This window comes from Sturnus vulgaris, chromosome 6, assembly GCF_052056855.1.
Source record: "Sturnus vulgaris isolate bStuVul1 chromosome 6, bStuVul1.hap1, whole genome shotgun sequence".
NCBI lineage: Eukaryota > Metazoa > Chordata > Aves > Passeriformes > Sturnidae > Sturnus > Sturnus vulgaris.
The window spans coordinates 12,801,466-12,809,347 of record NC_142248.1 but is presented as its reverse complement, the minus strand read 5'-3'; the positions used below and the strand labels follow the sequence as shown (position 1 = coordinate 12,809,347).

General features: G+C 44.6%; 1 protein-coding gene and 1 long non-coding RNA gene across 3 annotated transcripts in view; both read left to right on the top strand.

Moving 5' to 3' along the window:
- Positions 1-23: 23 nt before the first annotated feature.
- LOC148223317 (uncharacterized) lies at positions 24-3,285 on the top strand. Its single transcript, XR_015804439.1, has 2 exons — positions 24-684; positions 1,252-3,285. It is a non-coding gene; the product is annotated as an uncharacterized LOC148223317 (long non-coding RNA).
- Positions 3,286-3,449: 164 nt separating this feature from the next.
- RBM25 (RNA binding motif protein 25) overlaps positions 3,450-7,882 on the top strand; it is a 32,603-nt gene continuing 28,170 nt past the window's right edge. For both annotated transcript variants that reach the window (XM_014869347.2, XM_014869346.2), the window contains exon 1: positions 3,450-3,571. The gene's annotated coding sequence lies outside the window, so the exon portion shown is untranslated. The remainder of the gene's footprint in view (positions 3,572-7,882) is intronic.

The following is a 7,882-nucleotide window of genomic DNA, read 5'->3' as shown; positions in this document are numbered from 1 at the left end:
TTTTCTCACCGCGGAGACGGGAAGGCGGCGGGCTGAAGGCGGGGCGGCGCTGGAACGCCGGGAGCTGTAGTCCGGGGGCTGCACCGCCCCCAGCTCGCCGCGCCGGCCGGGACGTACGGTGCCCGGGGCGGGCAGGCACCGTGCCGCGGCCCTTGCGGTGACGCCGAGGTTTTCTGCTACCCTCGTTTTGTTTTCGGCCCCACTGTCCCACACCTGCCTGGGTTCCCCGAGGAGCTGCACCGGACGAGTGTAAACAGCCCCAGCAGGGTTTAAAGGGGGGAAATTGGTAGTGAACCACTTTCCTCCTGCCGCCCGGAGAATGACCAAGCGGCTGCTCCCAGGCCGCCAGGTCTGGCAAATGAATGGATCATGGAGTCCATCTGAGGAGACAGAGCACTTGGCATCCAAATCTCATCTGCCATTCGTGGATTTAAGCGAAGGGGTTTGTCTCCTCCGACAAGGAAAGCCACTGGCACTGGTCACTGTCACTGCAGCCTTTGGGGTTTTTTTGGTGACTGAAGCTTCAACCTATGGGTGAACAGCTATCCTTTATATAGCTGAAAGAGACTGCAGGTCCAAAACAGAGGACACACCTGCCCAAAAAATGGCAGATTCATTGTCACAAATTGGAGCTGTAGGAACGGGAGGTGAATGCCAGCCAGAGATGGTCAAAGAAACCGCAAGGTGAGGAAGTAACTTTGGCCAGTAGTGGCTCCAATGAGCTGTTGGCTCATGGGGTGCTAGAAGAAAATAGTGAGTTATATGCAAAAATATTTTTGTTGTAGCATAGCCAGTGCACAGGCAATTTCTCTTCTAAAGTAACAAAGAGTTTTCAGCTGGGTGTTTGGATCAAATGATAGCAGTTATTTCACCAGAGGAAGGACATGCACTATTTTCTTTCAGTGGACATTCCACGTTGATAACTAACAGACAGGTATAAGGTGCCCCATCCTTTGGTCCCCTGCTTCAGTTTCAGACAAATAATTTCAAGAGAGATCTAATTACACAATTGGATATCCATGTAGAAAGCACTGATTGTGAGATCACCTTTGAAGTATCATCATTTCACAAAACTGAGTCAGCAGGTCCAATTACTGTGAAAATGAGGCATCAGTGAATTTTCTAACACAAAGAGTGACCCAGGCCCTGTTAGAATTCAAGTGTATTGCTGAAGTACTTTTGTTACACTAGATTTTACTATATATATTTGTGTAGCCATATATATGATTTAATTATTTTTCTTTCATGCAGTTTAGTGATGACGAATGAAGACTGGCACAGTAACTCTCTTCCCTGTTCTCTTTCATGGTGTTAAAATACTGTATTTTTTCACTCAGTATTTTGCATAAAAGATAATTTAAGAGATTGACAAAATAGACTGACATCTGTAACAATAAATTTTGGTGAACCAAATGTCTTCAGACTGAAAAAATCCTGAATGATGAATATAACTAAAACATAAGAGGTAAAAACTTTTAAATCTCCCTATTCAGAGGAGCCAAGGAACAAGATCAGTAAGTCTGGAATCTATGGGATCTTCCTCTAAGTGACTCTATTTAGACTGGTAATGTGATAGAGGGAGCAATTAAAGAATATGAGGAAGGGAAGAAAAAATGTGTATCAACTGTTTAAAATGCAGAGTCTATGCACCCTGTACTCTGAGGTGCTGCCTAACATTTTTGGGATGATTTCTCATGCTTGAAATACAAGACAATTGGCAGACAAAAAAAGCACCTCTTTTAATTTTAACCTTAATATTAAAGCCATGTACTGCAATCTTCATGATTGGCTTGAGCATGAAACTCTGGAGTTTACAGTGAGAACTGAAGAAAGTGAACTGTGATCAGTATCTGGAAAAGGCATCTCAGTTGCATAACTGAAAGGAAGGAGTATAGGCACTAGGGGTGGGTAATTCTAAAATCCCATAGCAGAAAGAGTAAAGACAGGAAAGTAGCTACATTTACTGGACGCTTCTGCTGCTATTCTTCCTTGAAGGATACAGAAGGCTACAATTGATTTGTGTAAGAAGAATAAATGCAAAATAGCCTATTTCTTTGGCTAAAAAATAGATGAACATGTATGTACATGAGCAAAGCCTTTGCAATATATCCTGTAAATAAAAACTTATTACAGCAGTACAAGTCAGTTTGGGACACACATTTCTTTTTTGTGCTGAGCTGTTGTTGTGAGACAACAACACAGAAGATTCTGAAAATTTTTATGCCCTTTCTCTTTTCCTTGGTTTTCCTACTTATGCTTATAAATTATTTTAAGTATTAACAGTAGTCAGTATTGTAGTTACTAGATTTGTATTACTTAGAGATACACCAGCTGCTGGGAATAAGCTGTAATTAATAGAAAGTAAAAATGCTATTTCTGTTGGGGGAAGGAATTGCATTCAAACTTGAAGTATTTCTTAAATCTGCTACTGCTAAAATATTTACCCTTACACATAATCTTGTAAAGCAAGGTGATGAACAGGACCTTACTTCCAACGCAGTTGTTGGCTGTTCAGCAGCATGTATGACATCAGCCAGATAGTTTTCATCTGCTTTGTACTGAAGAAGTCGTCTGCAGGTGGAGATGTTGTCATTTGCCTGGTTTTTTGAGCACTTTTCTTTAAACAACGGAGAATACAATTTTTTTCCCTTAGCTAATCCAATATATTTTAGACAGCTTTATGCACATATTTTCATTTTACGGTTTACCTCATTATAATCTGTAAGATCAAGTTCTTTTCATTCATAGACACTTCCTCTCTCCACTTGAAACTCCTTGCCACCAGTGGTGTAACTAGAGCAATTACTGTCTTGCATGTCATTTTGAAAATAGTCTCTTAATGTCTCTAAATGCTGGAAGTAGGTCAGAGAGACTACCAGTTATAGACCATGGCTAGGCCCAACAGCACAGCGACATCTTTCTGATGAGTGTAGGGCTGCCTAAGACACTAGTGTTCGCTCTTTTTGCTGTGTAAATCCTTAGGTCTTCTACAGCAGACAGAACCTTCCGTGAAAGCCACTTCTATCCTGGGTTGCATGCCAAACAATGCGGGCAGCAGGTCGGGTGACCGGATTCTCTGCCTGCGGTACAGCCGGTCCCGACCACCGTCATGGGCGGGTCGCAGTTCAGCCTGGCATGAGTATCTTGCTGAGGGGGCCATGACGGCTGACAGACGGGCAAGGCTCCGTGCCACCCATAGTCAGGGGCTCTCCCGAGCGGCACCGCTTGACCTCGACATGGCGGAGCTCCGGGCCGGGTCACAGCGCCGCGCCGCCCGCCGGCACTAAAGATGGCGGCAGCGCGCATGCGCTTTGCTCCCCGTGCCCTTCTGCCCGCCGCCGCTCTATGGTCGGCCGCGCTACTGCCTGGGTGCGAGCGGGGGCGCTCTGGGGCGGCCGCCTCTGTGGTGGCGCGGCGCGGTGCATGCCGGGCCGCTGGCGGAAGAGGCGGGTCACATGACCCCGCGCGGCGCGGCGGCAGCGGCTCGGCGCGGTGTGTTCGCGGCCTAGCGGGGCCTCAGCCGGCCCAGCGCCTCCTCCGCGCCATCCCCGTCCCGCTCCGCAGCCGAGGGGTGAGAAACGAGGGGCTGCGGGAGAAGAGGGAGGTAGCGGGGGAGGGCACGCGGCGGTGGCGCCTCGGCCGCCCGCTGGGCGGAGGCACGGCCGGGGCCGGGCCGAGGCCACTGGGCCGCGGCGGGCGCTCGCTGGGGAGGCGGCTCGGGCCTGGACGGGGCGTGGAACGGGCGAGCGGCCTCGGGGCGGTGCTCGCGAGGCCCGTTCGCTTCCTCCTGCTAGGACGCGTGGGAGTCCATTCCGCCGACCCCGGCGGGAGGGACGGGAGCGGCCCCGCGGGAGACGAGGGGAGCCCATCGCACGCCCGGGACGAGGAACTGCGCGGAGCTTTGCTGGCGCCCGGCGCTGCTCCCCGGGCCCGGCTACCGCGGACTGTGGGTGGGATTTTTAGTTTTGCACGTCGAGGAAACCGATCACGCTAGGAAACGCGATGGATTGCGACAGGGAAGTTATTGTCTTTAGTGTGGATTGGAGTGATCATCTTAAAACACGTGTTAGCAGGTCTTGCGTAGAATAACCAAGAGTGATTCATCCGTGTCAGTAGCCGTTGTGATGTGCACACGGCATGCTTTTCTTATGATGTCTTTTTCCGTTGAAGAAAAAGACCTTTGTCTGCCTGAAGGAGAGTTTTTGTTTAAACACGGAATATCCTGAACACAATTAACGATTTTGTTGGGTTGTTGGGGTGTTTTTTAAATCTTAAACGGCATTAGAGAAAGTGGGCTCTCAAAAGTTTTATATTTCTTAGTCCATTCAGACTAAAAAACACACATACTGAATTTTAGTCCTTTTCTTGTGTGTGGCAGGAAAGCATTATTTCAGGTATTGCATCAGCATTTATGGGGGGAGTCCAGAGCAAATTAGAAGGAAGAATAGGAGAGTTTCTTATTTTCCCTGTAAAGGAGGGACATTGAGCAAAGTGCTTTGTGTTTTCCTTCTTCTCTGCCTCTGAGTGCCCATTCACCTAAGTGTTGTAATGCCACAGCCATCTATCTGTTTTGGGAAGAGTCAATAGCCAAGTTAGAATGGAAAGTCATTTATTTATATAACCAGGGCTTTATATGGGTACAGAGGCATAGAATTAGTAATTAAATCAAATATCTTAAAGTTCTGATGACATACTTAATGGGCCCCTACTTAAAAGGCTTTTGGATTGAGGCTTTGGTTTGGGTAAGCACATTGCTTTTTGTGTTGCTTCATAGTAACAGTGCGGGGTGCAACTATTTCACAGCAGTTACTAAACTCTTCCTAGATCACCTCTGAAAAATAAGCTAGAGTAAATACTAGTATTTTTGTTCTTAGCTTAGGAAATCTATGATTTATTTTATCTCTCCCCATGTCTGTTGTGTTTAACGTTTAAATCTTGTGTAGCTTGCAGACCATTTTGGAGAAAACTAGAGGTTTGAGAAAGTGGTCATTTTCACCAAGGAAACCAGTTGGCTTGGAGTAGAAGATTTTTCTTTTAGGGAGATTTTTTTTTTTATGATAAGCAATAATATAAACCACCTTTCTTGGGTGACAAGCTAGGAGATTGGTTTTATCAAGGAATTGCTTAAATATCCACCATCGTGTAGAGACCAACTCACAAGCCTGTGTGATAGTACTGACTTAAACAGACGAATTTGTTACGTATGTTTTCTTCAGCCTGCCCAGCTGTTTTGTGCAACTTGTTCTAGACTAAGGGTACAGACTTTTTGTGGTGCAGAAGAAGTGGTTTGGGAAAATATTGAAAGGAAGTTAAAATCAGATAAAATTAAATCGAACTAGATCAGTCATACTGTCACTGTTGCTATGATGCCTCATGTATGTATTCTTAAAACACATGAAGTTTTTGCATTAGGACTTGAGGAGTTTTGCAGTCAGTTTTGTTTGCTGTAACAGTAGTAAGTATTGTAACTGTTTGCTTCGTGGGGAGCTTCACTGCTTTGAAATTGATGTTTTGCAAATTCTAAATACAGTTCCTGATGTGCAAATAGAGGATATTAATCCTGTGACACTGATAGAATTATGACGCTGCCCTGAGTAGATGATGGAATTGTCAATTTAAAATATGTTCGTTGCTAGCAATATTTATTGAATTTATGTTCTGCTTATGACATATCCCTTCAGCCCTGTATTTAAAATAATTGAGTCAGTAAAACAGAAAGTTGAAAGAATACTATGATTTAAAAGAAATTACTGCATTAACAGTGCAGCCAGACCAGTACAATTTCAGTCCCCTCTTACTGGTACTTCTAGGAAACAGAGATGGTAAAGAAGAGCAGGGCAGCAGTGTCTGGGTGATGGTGCCCCTTGTTTCATAGTAGTTGTGAGTTCTCTGTGGACTCAGACACTTGATTCCAGCTGTAAGGTCGGCTCTCTGCGTTTGCTTGGTTGTAAATCAGAGCCAGCATGCTCCTAGTGGACAAAGCTCCATCACAGCAGGGATCTCTCCATGACAGGATTAACCAGTCTCAATGGAATTTACCAAACCGTAGAATCTTATGGATATCCCTGTACTCCAAGTTTCAGGAGATTGGTGCAGATGGCTCTGCATGTTGCTTGGTTCCACCAGAACTTAAGTTAGAAGTGCACTGTAAAAAGCAACTGAGTTCCTTCTGGGCCAAAGTTGAACCTGGAATATTATAGCTGTGTTTATGTAGCACTTGCCTTGGTTAGTGGCTCAGGTTGTTTTTGAGCTGGGTCTGAGGAGAGTAAGCTTAGTTTTGCTATCCATGATATAATTAATCTGCAGTTTAGAGAAATGGCCCAAGGCTAATAAAGTGTGCACCTGTGTTACTGTGTTCACTTGGATCAAGGGTGTGTTCTTGAAGGACGGCTCACACATCATCACTTAGGAAGTTTATTTCATAATGGTTTGTGCTATTCAGGTGGATAAACTGGATTCCTTTGGAATGAAAATATATTCAAAAATGCACTCGTACCTACAAACTGGCATTTGTTTTAGTGGGTTAGGCCTCCCTAAAACATGTAGTGTGGACACTAAGGTCTCAACTCCCATTAGTTTTGTTTAACAGACTTGTTCCTATTGTATTGCTTGCTGGCACAGACAGCCTAAACTGACTGCACTTTGAGTCTGAGACCTGACCTAAATCCATCATTTTGAGAGGTAAAGATGTCATTATTTCAGTATTTTGAGTGGTATCAGGCCAGTTAATCACTGCTTTTCTTTCTCCTGTATTTTTGTGACCACTGTAACATTCACACAAGTTAAACTCTTGCGTAGAGAGCTTCTAGTTAAACCGCAGCTGTCAAGAATGCTGCATACGTTCAGTTTCCCTGGAGGTAATACTTCTGTAAGTCAGCTGAGGTTTTAAAAATATGCCAGGACTGTTCAGTTTCTTACTTAGACATTTGGTTAAATTGGGGAAGTTGGAAAACCACCATATACATTCCTGAGACCACAGTAAATGTATCAGAAATTGATCATTGAATTGTACTGACAGGGTAGGAGGGCAGTCTGCAAAGAAGTTCAAGATACTGTTCCTGAGATGGCTGCAAGTGTATTCGACATAGATCCAGCTTAGCATCTCCTAACTTTTCATACCTAACCTTTAATTTGTAGTTGCTTAGGAATTTGATGCAGAGCCCCTCTGACTCTTGGAAGAGTATCTACGTTTGTGGTGTGTTCTCTAGGTCCTGACAGAAGAGAATGTGTTATGCAGTTCCCTTCATTGTAGCATCTTGGATGCATCTTCCTCTCTCATCCAGATCTCTCACTTCTCCAGTGAGTGGTTTCACTCCTGGTATCTTGATCCTCACAGGTTTCATAACGGAAACAGAATTAAACTACTCTCTGCTGCTTTCACATTCGTAGTTAGGCAGAGTAGTGAGAAAGAGACCAAGGCATTCCTTAGTTCTAGTTTTGATCATTATTGCCACAGGCAGCAGAGTAGCTAGGATTGGTCCATGTAAGACATAGTCGGTAACAGGGCAGCTTTCTAGCAACTGTGAAAGTAATTGTACAAATATGGGGGGTGATGGGAGAGAGAACAGAGTGCTTTGAAATGGACTGTTGAAGCCCTGTGTATAACAGTGTGTTCTGCATCATCTGCCTGAAAGATTGAAAGACAAAGTGTGTTCTCACTGCCTTTTTCCTTTTATGCAGCAACAGTAACTTTGTTGACTGCTAGATCTTTGCTTTTTTAATTTAAATTATTAGAAAACCCCAACCAAACAGTTCCTTCTCTGTGCATATGTAACATCTACTGGGTATGGTATGTTTCATCATCTCTTAATTCAAAGAACTGATTCACCTCTTAGTCCCCAGGCTTTTTTTTGTTGGCATCTGCAAAATGATGGCTTAGATA